Below are 15,360 nucleotides of genomic sequence, written 5' to 3' on the forward strand. Positions count from 1 at the left end.
TTTAACCACAGGTACAACAAGATATTATATTTGTATCCTCCAAGTTTCACATTCTAAAACATCCTAGAATAGAAAGTATGTTGAAGGATGTAACTAGTGTCGACCTTCATAATTGTATTTGAGTAATGATGTAATGTTTAGAAAGAAAAATAAAATTTATTATGGAAGAAAAAATATATATTAGCATGGATTTCATGCTTTATTATTTTATTTTAGGTCAAAGCCTCCATTGTAGGCTTCTAGGGTTTATGTCATGAGTCCTAGTCCTTGTCATCATTTAATAGACCCTTCTTAGGCTTTGTATATCAAGAAAGAATTATTTTTATGTAAAATGAGTCAAATAGCCCTCCTCCACCAAGTCAGGCAAAAGTTCTACATGTTGGCCTCAAACAAGAGCCAAAAAGAACTATAAATAGGCATCTACTCAACCTCATTTGGACATTCACTCAAGAAAGTTCAATATAAAGTTGCAAGAGAAGAAAAGGAGTGTGAAATACCTAAAAGAGGAAGTAAATACCCTAGCGAAGAAGAAGGAACCCTAGAGAATAATTCTGAATACTATTTTCTATCTCTTTTGACTCATACGTGTGAAATATTGGAGTTGTAGGAAGGCCTAAATTTCAAATCTATAGTAAGGCTGAAATTTTGGGAGTTGGAGGACCAAAATTTTTTGTTGTAGCTGGGTTGAAGTTGTTTGACTAAAAGAGACTACTAAAGTCTGGATAATCATTCTGGAACACTGACTTGGTGGAGTGAGGAAGGTATTTTGGTCTGGTCTAAGGTCTTGGATTGTCTCCATTTGATTTGAAGCACTAATGGAAGAGTTTGACTATGTTTTCCCCTAAATAGGGGTTTTAGCCCTGGCTGAGTGCTTATATTTGGTGTCATTGATCTTCATGTTTTTTATTTGATGATTGCTTGATGAGAAGAAGATAAAAGAAGAACATAAATAAATTTAATAAGGATATAAGAATATCACAAGTAATTGTCAACATAAGAAAAAAAATTATGCCTTTCTGATTTTCTAACAAATTTTAGCGAAAATGCCAAGCTAACATGTTCGATGAGCATTCAAGAAGCCTAATTTCCTTAGACCATATTTTCGAAATTATAGCAAACCAAGATATAAAATTTTAACCACGAATAGATGAATATATTTTGTATGTATCCTCTAAGTTTCACAATATGAAACATTGCAGAAAAAAATGGTTATAGAAAAAATTCCAAGATGGCTCATTCACCCAATAAATCACATTTTTTCTTCCACCTTTAGACTCCAAGAATCACCCCAAAAATTATTCCTCGACTCCTTTTGCAAATCCAAATCTCTTCTTGCTTAGATTGTGTATAAATGAACTCATGTACCCTTCATTTATAAAGTTTGTACGTTCACTTATGGCCTTGACTTGTAAAATTTGTTGGGTCATCTTCTTTATATTGTGGATGGGTCATCTTGACGAAATCTTTCATATCTCCTCATTCCTATGGAGTTAGAGGGAGTTCCATGTACCATTGAAAAGGCCTTGGAATAATTTTTCCTACAATATATATTATGCTTCAATTGAGCTATGAAATTGGAGTAAAAATTCCTTAAAATATAGGGTATCCAAATTGGGCATCAAAAGTCCAAAAACAATATTTCCAACAATGTTAATTTTCCAATATTTATCTTGGAAATATGTAGTATCCCCATGTTTTTGACAGCAATGACAGAAATATTTCCAAAAATAATGACTTAGAAGGTCTGATGAAGCCAATGTTAGTGAGCTTAGTCAAATTTCATCTCAATTCTTCCAACTTGGGTCCAAAAGTTGATAGGGGTCTCTAGCTAGATGTTGTAACCTTGGTTCAAGCTCAATATGATGGGAGAAATTTAGGAAAAATTAGGAATTCAATCTAAATACTTTTCCTAACACTTTGGAAATTTCTATGGGAATAGGCGTCCCCACTCCACCCTCGTCCACTTCCCAAGAACTATTGCAAAATGGTAACACTTTGGGCATATGGCCACCTTGTTCATGCTTAACGCAAAAACAATCTACAACTTTCCACCTGACTTCTTTATTGTTTTGTGAACAACACAAGTACCTCATCTACCAAGTATCATAAACTTATCTACAAATTTCATGAGGGTTAATTGCATTCTCCTTAGGAAATCCTGCCCAAGAATGACTTCAAAGTCACTCATATATAATACTTTGAAGTCTACATGTCCCTTCCTTTTATTCAATTGTACATGAACCATCGATGCAACCCCAATTGTTACCTTAACCTTAGAATTGACTGCCTCGCCTAAATCACAACATGATTCAACTCTAAATTTGTTTTTTCTTGCTAACTCCTCCTTCATGAAGTTGTGAAAATTGTTATCCATCAGTGAATGTATTGTCCTTCCATAGATGATTAGATTCACATAATAAAGATGATTGGGATTTTTCCCTTGGTTGTTGGGCAAGGCGCCCAAGAGTTGTCCAAGAAGGGCTTCTCTCTTCCATCTTTGGTAGAATCGTGTTTTGCACAACTTGTTAAAGAAAATGAACTGCAATAATAAGAAATAAGAATTTTACCTCTCCCTAAATTGGATTGCCAATGGTGCCATGCATTTCCATCTTCAAAAGACCAATGTGGAATGCCTAGGCCCAACTGCACTTGAACCCAAGACACTCTAAAGTTTGTCCTCTATGATTGTTGCATGCATCTTCACTTGGATAAAATGCACTCTAAGGTGTGATGGGACACCTGCCCAGTTTCTCTTAGATTGACCACAACCTATAACATTATTTAAGTTTATCCTTCATTATCATCTGACTTGCAATGCATATTGTCACAAATTCAGACATTAGTTGAAAGAGGGATTGATCCAACACCTATGCTACTAGATGTTGTGTCAATGAGTTCCCAAGCCTCCCAAGTAACTTCCTAGACAAAATATGATGACAAAAGCTATCTCAAATGATTCAAACCACCCTCCCAACATATTGCTTCCTTTTGGGACATGGTGAAGAGCATCAAAAAATGTCCTACAACCAAATTCTTGGAAAAGTTGAGCTTTGTTACCACATATCATGAACCTAAGAGTCTTTCCTGAAATTTTTATTTTTGTCATATTTGGTTGTGTGGCACCGCCTTGCCTCAAGCATAGCGGTCTGACCAACTTGTGATTACTACAACCAAACTATGTTCCTTCACATCAATTCTAGCTATAACTTCATTTTAAGCTGCAATAAAATAGATGCACAACTAAATCCAACACATCCTAGTTAACCCAACAATAGGCACACATCTAAACATAGACTTAAGACATCTCAACAATGCTAATACTTAGCCAACACAAAGTAAAGCAAGGAACATAATAGCCATCCAAGTAAAACAACCACATTACACAACTATAGATGGCACCCAAGGTGGATGACTTAGCTTTATTTATGTGAAGAACATTATAATGTACAATAAAGGAGTGTGGCCAATTTCTTGTGCCTCATTTAAAAATTAAAATTACACAAGCCACAACTACATACAAGAATTTTCAATCTAACTCTTGAAGCAACCACAGGCCTACCTCATATGGGTCATATCTTCTTCTCACTCAACCAGTGCAAATCACCATGTTATACTTGACCTTGAACTTATCACAATCATTGTTACACGTCATTTTGTCACATTAGGCAAATGACCATCGATTTGGATCTCTCGCTATCCACAAATGTGTCCCAAACCATTCCCCTGCAAAGTTTGAAACTAAATTATACCAAAGAAAGTGGAATTTCTGGATCTTATGGTATAAAACCCTGATTTTGGCTATATTCACAGTTTCCTAGCTAATTTTTGCGCATATACAGAAAAGACCATCAATGTTTGGGCATAAGTATGCGTTGTCTTCCACTATGACCTACGAACATGACTTGAAGTATGTAAAAATAAAAAATAAAGTCTATAAGCATTGTTGGTAGCATCTATCCCAATCAACAAGCTACGAATGAGTGCCTATTCAGTACTAATCCCTCCCATCATGGAGTAATTCCCCTTCTTTCATGGAACCTCTATCCCACTAATAGTGGATATCATCCCTTGGAGAATGGATCCGTAACTTCCCATTCTTGGCCTTTAAAGCTACTACAGGTCTGAGAATTGGAAGAGGATTGTTGGAAGTAGGTTTATGTTAATGAGATTAGGTTGGAAGGATTTTCTTGCAAGGGAGAGGGTTGAGGATTGTGGAAGGGTCTTGCAACATCAAGGCTATATCGTTGTAAGGCTTTTCTCCAGTTTTGTGAATATAAAAGCAATTATTTTTTTCTCAATTACTTCTTCATTGATTTAATTTGTAGGATTCCTTGATCACCTACATGGATTTTGGTTGTATATTCATCAGTTTATGATATATAATTGGTTAATTAGTCCATTTATCTCTTTCATTATATGGTGTATGTTTTGATCTCTTGTTTGTCTTTGTCTTTGTCTTTGCCGATCTCTTTCAAGATGATATGGAGAAGTTTTCAGGAGCAACGAGGGGACATCTAGAGCATCGAGGAATGAATGGTCAAAATATTTGAGGGACTTTATCAATCATTTCGTCAAATTGGTAAGAGGCCTCTATCATTCTATTTTCTTTCAGTTAATCAGAGTCTAGGTAAAGGTAGCAATTCATGTGTATTTGTTACTAGGATTCCTTGAAGTCTAGGGAGATCGCTCTTGATAGCAAGAGGGATTTGTCCACATAACAAATTGGTAACTCCACTGGGGAATCGTTTCAATATCTATTGGTTTTCCTTGTTTGACCTTTTCAACCTACTACACAAGCCTGCTTAGAGTGTCTGAAAATCTTAGAAATTTGGATTTTGGGTTCGATTTGATTTATTTTTATTTTTTCTTGAATTTCCCCTATGTGTGCACTTTTACTTTAGGCACAGTATGCACTTTTGTGCATATTCCCTTTAGAAACAGAACAAAATCGCACTGGTTTATTCCAAAGCCTGCACACATGCCTATAACTTTTGAAAAACTCAGTCGTACCCTCTTGAAATCCAAACTTTTGATTTTTTCCTGTAGTTTTACACTTGTTTGAACCTCCTGTGAGTGATTGTCATTTTGATTGAATGTTATGAAGAGTTTTACTTGTGATTGTCTTCTTTTTGCAAATTAGGGTAAGGTATTATCTTGTCAATGGTTGATTTATCAAAAGAGAGGTTTGTTAGTCTTGTTGTCTTGGTTTTATATCTTTCTTCTGTCGATTACATCAGGTTTTGAGTCCAATTTTATCTTTTGTGAAAGTTTGATTCGTGTGTCAAAATCAATGATTTGCGAAATTAGGCATTGTTTGTGAAAAATACTTCTTGTACTTGCTTTGAAATGGAAAATCATTTTTTCTTTCTGATGTTGAAGTGTTCATGAATCATACATTTGCTGCAAGTAAATTTGTAACATTCAATTAAGGAAAAATTAATTTTTAGTCATCATTGGTTTCTTGTTTCATTTTTCAAATTTCTGAGTGCTTGTATGAAAAGACAGATTTCTTGTTTTCTTGTGTTATTGGGCAAAGTGAAAATTTGAAATTGTTTCAATATTCGAGTGATTTGAAATTGGTTATTTGCATTTTAGGAAAAGGGTGATAGTGGGGTTTAGAGTTTTTGTTTATATTTCAATTGAAAAAGTGAAAGACTCTTTCCTTTCTTTAGATATATTTTCATTGAAAAAAAATATCATATCATCATTTTCGAGTGCATTAGGATTGCGTCAACTCATAATTTCATCAATTTTCAAATCCATTAACTTTGTGTAACAATAGCTATTAAAATCAATGCTAATTAAAAACAATCTAGAAAGTTTTATTCTTAGGGCTCTTTTCCACCTACAGTAGATTAAGTTGTAGGGCTTTGGAATAGGTAAGTGAGTAAAATTTACAAAGATGCAGACAAACACTAGAATCTTGCAATAGGGAGATAAATCCAGTTATTTCAATTTTGCTTTGGGAAGCTCCCCTTACAGAGGAGTCAAGCAAGAGATCATATCAGACCTAGTGAAGTGATTGTACCCACTTCATTGGATATGGTAGAGTGATTTACACGTATTACAACGGTGTCGAAAGGTACTTGGGGTCACTTGAAAGTAAACCTCCAATTAACCATGTTGAGGAGCTTTCAAGGGGATTGAGCTTTGTTACTTTACCCTTGCATGTACGTTTGATCTGGGTTGTTCCCCTAGGTAGAATTTTTGTAGTTGGTAACCTTAGTGACCATAATCCTAGGGATATTACTCGAGGTAACGGAAGAGGGGAGGTTCTCTTGTACCTAGAACAAACATTGACTAGACTCACTTGGACTTTTTGGAGGGTAATCTTCGCTCGAGATGGCATAAGTGAAGTTACTTGCACCAGATTGATTCATTAATCAAGTTGTCAGTGTAACTGGTTCCAATTGCTCATATCTACAGCCACTTTTCACTTTTATTTCTGCGACATTGGATTTCATTACCAACTAGTGATTTCATTGTGAAAATCTTGTTTGCATGGTTTGAATCCTTAGATTTTTTAACGTGTGTTAATTGTTTGTTTTACTTTTTAGAGACCTTAGGATTGGATTGTGAATATTGTTTAATTTTGTGATAAATTTTAATCCTGGCTGAATCACCAAGGCAGTCACGTAGAATGCAAGGTAAACCTCCTAAATACACACTAAGTCAGTTGGAAAAGATAAAAACTAAAGGGGCCAAGTTGACAGGATCAAAAACCTCAGAAGAACCTAAAACATCAACAATTTTACAATCTAAGACAGTAGAAACCAAAGTGAATCCAACACAAGAAGTAGAATTGGGCTTAGTTTACTCTGGTCTAGAGATTACCGAAGTAGTTCACACATAATATGACACTAGTGAAGTTTCAAATAATGAACTTACCGAACCATAGGTCGAACATCCTGAGTCTGAAGTTTCTCAACCTGAATCACTTTCGATTGTTTTAGCTCCTACTCTTGAGCCACCTTCACCTCAAAGGAAGTTGATAGTTACGATTGAATTACCTCCTGGGTTAATTAGTATTGAAGTCGTTACCGAAGAAACAAAGACACCACATTCTCCATTTACCGGTACTTAAAATTTTGACCCAAGAGTTACTTTCTCTCGTTTCTGACCTAACCCTTGGTATTCTACCACTTTGAGTTTTTTAGGTCAGAATTTGTTACCGCCACACATTCCCTTTTATTCACCAAAAAGAAATATGTCAGAAATTCCTATTGGAAGAAAGCCTATTGATTCATGCACGTTTACCAGCTCCCCGGAATCATTATTGTATGGTGGTCTGTCAATTCCTCCTAGATACTAGTCACTTATTGGGACTTTTTCAGGAGCTTCTTCTTCTCCCTAACCTTCTACTTTGTCATCTGGTTTATCTACATCTACTGTTAAAAGAATGAATTTCATGCCTGAAGCACTTACAACATCAGATCAATAAATTTTCATGGTTTCTGGTAATTCTGGTAACCCTCCAGTAACCCTGACAGGCATTTATTACTAGCCTTGGGGGCACACACCTTATCCTCCACCTAGAGGACAACCTATTGGTGGGGGTCAACCTTTTACCAGAACTTATGGTTAGATACCTCAGCCCGATCTAGGTCAACCTGTTGTAAATCAACCTTTACTTGGTACTCCTTATCTTGGGACGAACACTATTTAGAATCCTTCTTTTAACCAACATTATGGTCCAGGTGCTTCACAAGTGCCACTTTATCAACATTTTCATCCTAATGGACAAGTTATTCCTCAAATACCTATTCCAGATATTGTTGTACCTGTCCAGCAGCGTGTTCACGAGATTCCTCAAATAGTTGTCCAGCAACTTGTCCAAGGAATTCCTCAAACACTTGTCCAGCAACCAATTCAACGACCAGTTCATAGTTCACCTCAAACCATTTTTCAAACACCTATTTCATAGCCAATTCCAACTCCTCCTTAGACGCCTATTCCAAGAGTATCACAAACGATCGTTCCAGTAACCCCTCAAATATATGTTCCTCAGACTACTTAGGAAATCTCATAGGATTCTACTTATCAAATTGTTACTATGGTCCACTCTATACCACAGATTCATGTCAGACAACCCATTGTCAGAACAGTGCAAACATATTTTCAAGGTCAAGCTTTCCAAAGCCTGCCTTTTCAAGGTCAAGCTTACCAGGTTCCACCTTTTTAAGGGCAAGTTTTTCAAAGTCCACCTTTCCAAGGTCAAACTTTCCAAAACCCACCTTTTCAAGGTCAATTCATTCAAAGTCAACCTGTTCAAAGTCAATTTGTTCAAGGTCAACCTTTGCAAGCTCAACCTGTACAAGGGCAATATTACTTAGGTCAAATGGGTAAAGCTCAATCTTTTTAGAGTCAATTGTACCTTGGTCATACTTTTCAAGTCCCTGTTCAACCTCAACCCAATATGGTTCACCCTGGTTAACCTGGTGGAATTCCAATTCCAACTGCACAAGCTATTCCAAGATACCATGGGTATCCTCCTCTAGGGGTTGGCCTTAGCCAAAAAGGTTATTAATCTTTACTGCAAGACCCTAACATCCAGTTACAGTTTATTGCAATCCTAGATCTACCAGATTTATCCTGGTTAACCAATGATCCTATTTATTGCTATCCTTATTGGACAACGATACCTACCAAGTTATTAAGTGACATACCCAAATTTAAAGGCAAATCGGGAGAAGACCCATCCAATCATGTGATGACATATCATCTTTGGTGTGCATCGAATATTTTAATCGATGATTCCATCTGTCTTCGCATTTTCCAACGAACTTTAACTAGTTCAGCAGCCAAATGGTACAATGAGCTACCTCACTCTTCTTTCCATAACTTTAACTCCCTGGAAACTGCATTTTTAAACCACTTTTAGTTATTGATCTGTTATGATAATGGTATTGAACTATTGACTTTAGTAAAACAATCAAAATTGACTCACATTCCTGATCATATTCATGAATGGAGACCTCACTTATTCAAAGTTTTATTTCCAAATTAGATTTTAGCTAAGTGGTTTACAAAGTCACTTTTTCCCATTATCATGGAAGATGTTTTCAAGGAAGGTGTTGTCACAGAAGAGCGGGTAATTTCTCGTGCCCCGTATTTAGACTTAGTTTACACTCATTCTGGCACTTTGTACGAAAAAATTTCGAATTTACCACAACCTATGGGTGAACCCATCATTATGTCTCCTACAGGATCATGATCTAATGTTGTTGATGGTATTATAGGTTCTATTAGCCAATCCTTTAAGGGGAAAAAGAAAAATTCTAAAAATACTCAGACTTTGGCCATACAAGATACACCATCTGAAAGCCTTCCTCCAGAAACCATTTCTGAAATCAATGTTGTAGAATCATCTACCAGCAAGATGAAGTCAACTACAAATTAAAAAAAAAAGGGGGAAAGGTGAATCGAAACAAAATGTTTTTTCGAAGGAGAAACCTACTAAAAATGAGCCTACTAAGGAAAAATGAAAACCTCACTATCCTTGCCTTATTTGCAATGAGGATCACTATACGAAGGAATGCCCACATCGGGTAGAGGTTTCTAAATTCAATCAAGGTTATCCAACTCCCATTGTTTTGAAGGATCAATTTCCTTCTCAAGACAGCAAAATGATTTCTCATAACACTTATTCCTCTTCCACATCGCAAGGTATCATGATGATGTCTTCACAAGAAGTTATGGTAGCTACGAGATCGAAAGATTACGGGTCTAAACATCCTGTTGATAATGGAAATGAGGCTAGTTCATCTAGTCAACCTTCAAATTCAATTCCTCCTCCTAGTTCTAAACCATTACAGATCGAGAAGTCGAATCCTGACATGATGATTTGACCGACTCCTAAAGGTGTGCTTCGGAAATTAGCTTTCAACCCGCATGCTAGAGCTACACAAAATTATAACATTGTTGGAGGCCTGGTTATTTCTCCTTCCGCAATGTCAGCTCCGGAGATGTTGTAAACATGCCCGGCACAGCGAAAGATTTTATTGTCAGCCATAGGAGATATTAATCCGCAGGAGTCTAACCTAATTACCTTTGATCTTGAGACTCATATCCCGAGACTCCCCATCAACTGGCATTCCAAATTCCAATGTTTGCTAAAACTAGACGAGTATTTCACAATTGTTGATGAAGGAGATTCTACGTGCATTATGTGGATTGCTTGTTGGAAAGATTTACGTTATCCAACTATCAATCAATCACCTACTACTCTGAAAGCCTTTGATGGAAGAGGTTTTCATCCATATGGGATCCTGAAGATTTTTCCATAGAGCTAGAAGGAAAAGTAGTAGCGATCAAAGTTGAAGTTATGGATGCTCAACTCAATTATAACCTTTTGCTTGGTCGAAGTTGGACCTATGTTATGTCAACAATGATCTTGTCGTTATTTTGAATGATACAGTTTCCTCACAAAGGGAAAATTGTCAAAGTAGACCAGTCATTGGAGAAAATTTCAGCCTAAAAGTGCCCTCCTAAGGAAAAATAATAAAATAAGAGTTATGAATTTTAGAGGGACAAGAAGAAAACCACTTTTTTTAATTGTGTTTTTGGCTTATCTCCTTATAGGTTTACTCAAATTTCAAGGGTAGATACTCGTTGGATGCAAAATTAAATTCCACATCCAGTGAGTACCCATTATGCATACTTTTGAGAAGACCCACATTGATAAAATTGAAGATACATTAAGACAGTGTGTTGAACACGTTTTTTTAATGTATCTTCATTTTTTATCAATGTGGGTCTTCTAAAAAGTATGCATAATGGGTACTTGTTGGATGAGGAATTTAATTCCGCATTCAATGAGTGTTTGCACTTGAAATTTGATAAAACCTATAAGGAGATAGGCCAAAAGTACAATTAAAAAAATAAATAAATAAATAAAATAAAGTAATTAAATAAATAAATTCTTCTTCTCCCTCCAAAATATTTACATGTACCTATTTTTAAATTTAAAGGATTTTGATTTCTTTGCATATTATGACATGGAAATTACGTGGAAATTTCAAGGGCACTTTTAGGCTAAAATTTCCTCTAATGTGCCTTACTATACTGCAGACCCTAACTCTATAGGTAGCATACCTATTGTCGGAAAAATGAATACTCTTTATGAGGATATTGGTGTTGGTTTACTCAAAGATTCATCACTGATGGGAACCTTTGTGATGCCTCCACCGAATTTTCCTTCTAATTTTTCTAAGGTTAACATGATTACATAAAATATGGAATCTTCTTATCCGTGGATAGTGCCTTTAGAGTCTGAATTATCTTCTAATGGAAATAAGATGCCTTTGAGCCCTTTTGAATTGGTTTATCATGCAGTACAATCATTTTCCGACCCTTCATCTTCTGATATTGATCGAGTGGATATGATCAATGATGATTATTATCCTTTACCTTGGTTAGAACTGTTTTCACTCCCTGATCCTTTCGACTCTACGTTTCCGACTGACGAAGGCATCATGGAGGTTATGAACTTGGATGAAATTCCTTGGAACAATCACCATCATTGTTCATCTTTTCTACCTCACCTCGATAAAATCGAGAATGATTTTTCAAACATGTTTTCACCTGATATAATAAAAAGTCCAGAATCACCCATTTCAATATTAAAATTGAGTCCGAAAGAAAATTGGGGAATATATCTGCAACGACTACCATTGACATCTCAGTTAAAATAGGGATTGTTGAAAATATTCATATAGGTAATTCATGTTCAATCAAATAAATTCAAACATATAACGCCCTGTTTCAAGAATTCTGTGACATTTTTGCCTAGTCTTATGAGGAAATGTCGAGAATTGACCCAAGCATTGTAGTACATGAAATTAAGACTTACCCAGATGCCAAACCTATCAAACAACGATTATGTCCAGTGCATCCTCGAAAAGTTGTTGCGACTAAAGCAGAGGTCGAGAAACTGCCCAAAGTAGGATTCATCTACCTGGTTCCCTTAACTTATTGGGTGTCCAATGTTGTACCTGTTAATAAGAAACATGGAACCATTAGAGTATGTGTCGATTATAAGGATATCAATAAGGCTTGTCCAAAAGACAATTATCCTACTCCTTATATCAATCAAATCATTGATGAATGTGTCGGAAATGAAATGTTTTCATTTATGGACGAATTTAATGGTTACAATCAAATCAACATACTCCCATTTAGTTTGAAGAATGTCGGTGCAAGTTTTCAATGGGAAATGCCTTATGCATTTCACAATATCAAGCATAGCATTTCACAATATCAAGCATATTGTGCAGCCTTATTTAGATGACTTTCCAGCTCACTCATTGAGACGGGATGACCATCCAATGCATATGAGGGCAATCTTTATCAGATGTCTTCATTACAATATTCGCTTGAATCCACATAAGTGTGTTTTCTGTGTGCAATCTAGTCGATTTCTAGGATTTTTCGTTTCAAAGGACGGAATTCGTGTCAATCCATTAAAGGTTTAGGCTATTTTGAATTCACCTCCTCTTTCCAATCTTCGCCAACTCCAAAGTTTGCAAGGGAAAGAAAAAATTCTACGTCGATTTATCCAGAACTACATCGAGTTGAATAAAGATTTTACTCGACTTTTGAAAAATGACATCTCATTTATTTGGGATGAAGTGCCTCAAAATTCCTTTGATGCACTTAAATATGTGTTGACCCATACACCATTGTTGCATCCTCCTAATTATCACCGAGACTAATTTTTATACTTAGTCGTGTTCAATGCCACTGTTTACATGGTTCTAGTTCAGGAAGACGAATCGAACGAAGAGCATGTGATATATTACTTAAGTCGTAATTTGACCAAAACTGAAGCAAAATATGCACATGTGGAGAAATTGGCCTTGGCAGTTGTTCAAGTTGTCCAACGTTTTCGTCAATACATTTTATTATGCAAAACTACTATGATTTTTTATTGCAACCCCATGGTTTACATTCTTACTAGACAATTGCTGGGAGGCAAGTATTCCAAATGGATAGTCATCATATAGGAATTCGATTTGGAATTAGCTAAATCCAAATCTAAGAAATCATTGGTATTTGTTGAGCTATTATGTGAATTTCCCTATACTGAAACTGAAAACATGGCAGAGGATTCTCTTCCAGACGAATCTCTCTTTCTAATCAATACTTTAGATCCCTAGTATGGATATATCATCATTTATCTTTAGACCCAAACATTTTGGCCAAAACTAAGTCAAAATGATCGTTGTTGTATCCGGTATTAATAGCTCCATAATTTCACGCTCTCTCTTCTCAAAATACAAATCACATTGCCATGATGATGGACTCACTAAGCTAGTCTGAAACGTTGGTTTCAATAACTGTTCACAGGTTTTTCCACAAACAAAAATAAATTCTACCAACCTGTATGGACTCTCTCTTTAACACCATTAAGTCCCACCATGGAAGGGACATAATGAACAATGCTCTAAATTTTGAGAAGATGAGAATTTCCAGAGCTAGAATTTCAATTAACTATTAATAGCTCCATAATTTCACGCTCTCTCTTCTCAAAATACAAATCACATTGCCCTGATGATGGACTCACTAAGCTAGTCTGAAACGTTGGTTTCAATAACTGTTCACAGGTCTTTCCACAAACAAAAATAAATTCTACCAACCTGTATGGACTCTCTCTTTAACACCATTAAGTCCCACCATGGAAGGGACATAATGAACAATGCTCTAAATTTTGAGAAGATGAGAATTTCCAGAGCTAGAAACCTATCAATTGTAAGCCGACAATAAAAGAAAACATCGAATATTTTTTCAATTAACTATTAATAGCTCCATAATTTCACGCTCTCTCTTCTCAAAATGCAAATCGCATTGCCCTGATGATGGACTCACTAAGCTAGTCTGAAACGTTGGTTTCAATAACTGTTCACAGGTTTTTCCACAAACAAAAATAAATTCTACCAACCTGTATGGACTCTCTCTTTAACACCATTAAGTCCCACCATGGAAGGGACATAATGAACAATGCTCTAAATTTTGAGAAGATGAGAATTTGCAGAGCTAGAATTTCAATTAACTATTAATAGCTCTATAATTTCACGCTCTCTCTTCTCAAAATACAAATCACATTGCCCTGATGATGGACTCACTAAGCTAGTCCGAAACGTTGGTTTCAATAACTGTTCACAGGTTTTTCCACAAACAAAAATAAATTCTGCCAACCTGTATGGACTCTCTCTTTAACACCATTAAGTCCCACCATAGAAGGGACATAATGAACAATGCTCTAAATTTTGAGAAGATGAGAATTTCAAGAGCTAGAAACCTATCAATTGTAAGCCGAAAATAAAAGAAAACATCGAATATTTTTTCACTTAACTATTAATAGCTCCATAATTTCATGCTCTCTCTTCTCAAAATACAAATCACATTGCCCTCATGATGGACTCACTAAGCTATTCCGAAACGTTGGTTTCAATAACTATTCACAGGTTTTTCCACAAACAAAAATAAATACAATATTGTTGGTGATACACTTTATCATCGTGGTGTTGATTCTATTTTACGACAACATTTAACTCATAAGGAAGCCGAAAAAGGCATTAAATGATTCCCATTCTGTAGCTTGTGGTAATCTTATGTTAGGGTTTGCCACTGCTCAAAATATCTTGCACGCAAGGTATTTCTGGATTTCTATGTTCAAAGACTGTATAACTGCGTCCAGAAATGCCATAATTGTCAAATCTATGATCGAAAAATGCGTGCACATCCATCTCGTCTTCAACCAATCATTGTTGTCGGTCCTTTCTCTAAATGTGGCATTGAATTTCTTACATGTAACCCTCACTCGGCCAAGGGGCATGGCTACATTATTATTGTAATAGATTATTTTACAAAATGGGCTGAGGCAATGCCTACATACAAGGATGATCGTGAAACAACATCCATTTTTGTGTTTAATCATGTAATTGCTCAGTTCAGAGTCCCACAAGATATCGTCATAGACCATGGTAACCATTTTCAAAACTATATGATGACCGATCTTACCACAAAGTTAGGCCTACATCATGATAGTTCTACTCCATATTACCCAAAAGAAAATGGCCAAGTGGAATCCGTTAAGAAAGCTTTAACCACCATGATTAAATGGATTATCAGAACTCATAAACGAGAATGGAATATGACGCTTTATCCAGCCTTGTGGGCATATCGTACTACAACAAAAACTTCAACTGGTTTTACTCTTTTCCAGTTTGTCTACAATGTGGAAGCAGTTCTACCAATTGAATGTGAGATATTGTCTTTGAAGCTAGAAATTGAATTATTACCAACTACTTCTACTGAAGAGGAACGCTTCATGTACTTAACATGTCTCAATGAGACGTG

The sequence above is a fragment of the Pinus tabuliformis genome, chromosome 5_1 (genome assembly GCF_031772625.1).
Source record: "Pinus tabuliformis cultivar Carrire ecotype Pingquan chromosome 5_1, CPIR1, whole genome shotgun sequence".
Taxonomy (NCBI): Eukaryota; Viridiplantae; Streptophyta; class Pinopsida; order Pinales; family Pinaceae; genus Pinus; species Pinus tabuliformis.